Source organism: Electrophorus electricus, chromosome 10 (genome assembly GCF_013358815.1).
Source record: "Electrophorus electricus isolate fEleEle1 chromosome 10, fEleEle1.pri, whole genome shotgun sequence".
NCBI lineage: Eukaryota > Metazoa > Chordata > Actinopteri > Gymnotiformes > Gymnotidae > Electrophorus > Electrophorus electricus.
The window spans coordinates 21531404-21534341 of NC_049544.1; the positions used below are offsets into that span (position 1 = coordinate 21531404).

At 46.7% G+C, this 2938-nt stretch overlaps 1 protein-coding gene across 1 annotated transcript in view; it reads right to left on the reverse strand.

Annotated features, from left to right (window-relative positions):
* Positions 1 to 1222: 1222 nt before the first annotated feature.
* The window catches only part of LOC113587623 (lysophosphatidylcholine acyltransferase 1), a 24570-nt gene continuing 22854 nt past the window's right edge, over positions 1223 to 2938 (reverse strand). Inside the window, exon 14 of the mRNA XM_035530841.1 lies at positions 1223 to 2938. This exon is cut by the window's right edge and continues 2380 nt beyond it. The gene's annotated coding sequence lies outside the window, so the exon portion shown is untranslated.

The following is a 2938-nucleotide window of genomic DNA, read 5'->3' on the forward strand; positions in this document are numbered from 1 at the left end:
GAGAGCGAGAGAGAGAGAGAGAGCGAGCGAGAGCGAGAGAGAGAGAGAGAGAGTGAGCGAGAGAGAGAGGGCTGTCAGAACTGACAGTGTCGACAGACGTAAAAGCATACAACACCCTCCGCCGGAGGCAGCAGCTCCTGGTGCCGTGCAGGGGCTGACGGGAAGAGGGAAGATCTGGTCATTTTAACACAGCCGCTGACATGACAGTCACCTAAAAGCCATCACAACACCCAGGTCATGCCTGCTCAAACCATAGAAAGAGCAAACGTGCGTCTCAGAGACCTGATATTTTCAAGAAGCTGTTAATTCCACACACAAACAACAGAGGGCGCTGTATTGCACCCAAGTGAGATGCATGTTGGAGTTAAGGCAGCGAGACACAGAGCAAAGCTGGAACTCACTGCTGGGAACAGCTGATCCAGGGCCATTTCCCTAGTTCCTGTGAGATTACCATCATGTGAACGCGACAGAATAAAGCTGCACCCAGATCAGCAATTTCACCGACCCTTAAGAGTGAATTCAGTGTGCTAGCACGCCTTGTGTTTATGAAGCACAGTAGAACGATTAGGGGTAACGTGACTGTAATGAGAACATAGAAATCTAATTCTACTTTTTATTAATATTAGGCCCCTGTTTATATGTAGAAGACGCAAATAGGGAAGGAAGTAAAAATATATGAAGCAAAAGTGCACATTCACTCTGTTACACAAAAAGTGTGTGTAGTGCTCTGGTATCCTGTGGGGTGGCACTCACAAAGCGTACAAATCCAAGACTCCCATTTGGGGGTTCTATGGCCAACATGAGGCATAAACAACCTTTCTGCCCAATAACATATAACCACCACTGAAGGGAGACAGCGCAGCACGCGCAGCTACGCCTGGTAGGCCTGGGATGACCAATCAATGGAAACATTAAGAAGAAGCAGTTTATTAAGTAAAGTACTGCATGTGTGAAAATATTACAGTGAATCTCGACAGAGGAACCGCATCAAAACATTCACGGAAAAGTTCAGACTTGCCACTTCAGCCCCCTTCATCTGCCTCACTATTCATATCGTCTTTATGGATTTTGTTATATTTATTTGTTATATTTATTTAGTAACATATGAATAACTCCCGAAAAACACTTTCTCTTACAGACACGCACACACTCACACACACACTGACACCAACCGACTGCTTTACCCTTTAGGACATGACAAAAGTAAATTAAATCCAGGAAGCATAGTTGTGTCCCTTTTTATTTAAGAGTCAGAATGACGAGGCATTTAAATTGCAGTCAGAACAGACAAGTTAAAACATCTTGTAAAAATGACTCTCAGTACATTATAAAATAAAAATCAGGGCAAACCAGAGCTTAAAGAAAAAAAATATAAGGATAAAGAAAGAAGGAGGAACGGATGCAAAGAAAGAGAGAAAATCCCGAATGCCTCTACAGAGCCCTCGGAAAGACCAGCTGTCCCCTGGGAAGGAGAGGAGACAGCCCCCGTCTCTCGTCTTCGGCTCAGGCGGAAGGGACACCGGTTCAAGGCAGACGGAAGAGGCTGAACAGGCGCTGCCGGAGTGGCCGGGAGCTCCCTCGCGGTCATGCACAGCCACGCGTTTCCAGCTGGGAGACCCTCGGAACGGGCCAACGACCGTTTGTGGACAAGGAGCAGCTGAGCTCCTGGGTGTGGGGGAAGGGGGTCGGATCAGCTCACACACAGTTCTTCAGTTCAAAGGTCGCAGGTTGGTGCAGTCTAGCGAACTACTGACCACACGCCTAACAGTTAGAGCCCTGCGGGAGGAGTGGAGAGGCTGAGTACATTTAAAAAGCCTCAGTTAGGAGGCAATGCCCTTACCGAACACAGTCTCTACACTTCCGACAGGAACGGTGGGAACATTCCGCTGACCGCGCAACGTTCCCTGGACGGTTCTGTTCCGTGGCCCAGGAACCATGCTTCAAGGATTACTCAGTACACACTTCAGTATACACTTATTATTCAGTATACATCCAGCAGCTGAAGGAAAAGCTGAAATGTAGCAACTGGTCTAAAAATAGAGGAACACACACGCACGCACACACGCACGCACGCACACACACACACACACACACACACACACACACACACGCACGCCATTGCTAATCACCTTAATGCAAACCTGGAATGCAGTCATGTTTAGTCGGGGGGAACGAAAGAGGAAGAAAAAGTAAAAGGACGTGAGAAGTAGAGACAGACGTGAGAAGTAGAGACAGATGTGAGAAGTAGAGACAGACGTGAGAAGTAGAGACAGACGTGAGAAGAGCCGACGGCAGTCCTGCCAAGCGCCGATGCCTTTACGCTGCAGGCAGAGAAGGCCGCGCAAGTCCCGTCATATGTGCGCGTGTGGACGACGCACTTCAGGGGCGTGCCCCACCTGTGACCCCGCCCCCGGGTGTCGCGGAAACCTCGGTGGCCCGCTAGAGCAGTCTTCTGATTGGTGGCAGATTGTCTACACAGTCACCACTGAAATTAGACTTAAATTCGTAAACGCTAGTGAGAATATGTAAGAAACCTAATTTTCATATCAGCTACACAATAAAACAAAAACCCTAAAATAGAAGCAGATAGTAGTAGCATTAATCACTGCCATCATTTGCTGTTAAGAAATACAGCACAATGTAAAAAGCTACAACTGCATCACCTCAGCCTGTCTTAGAGCTTTAAAGTCAAACACCTTGAAGTAAAAACATATGATATAGATGGGGGGAGGGGGGGGGTGTTTCCTCAAACTAAATAAATAAATAAATGTTTTTTTTGTTTGTTTTTTAGTTTGTTTTTTTTTAAACATGTATCAAAACTCAAAATGCCCTGCATCAAGGAATATCCAAAAAGAGAGGTTATTTAAAAGGTCAGGAGCAAACCTAAGGGTCACACACCGCATCATCCCTGACACAAAGGCCATGAGTTTGGTCACTC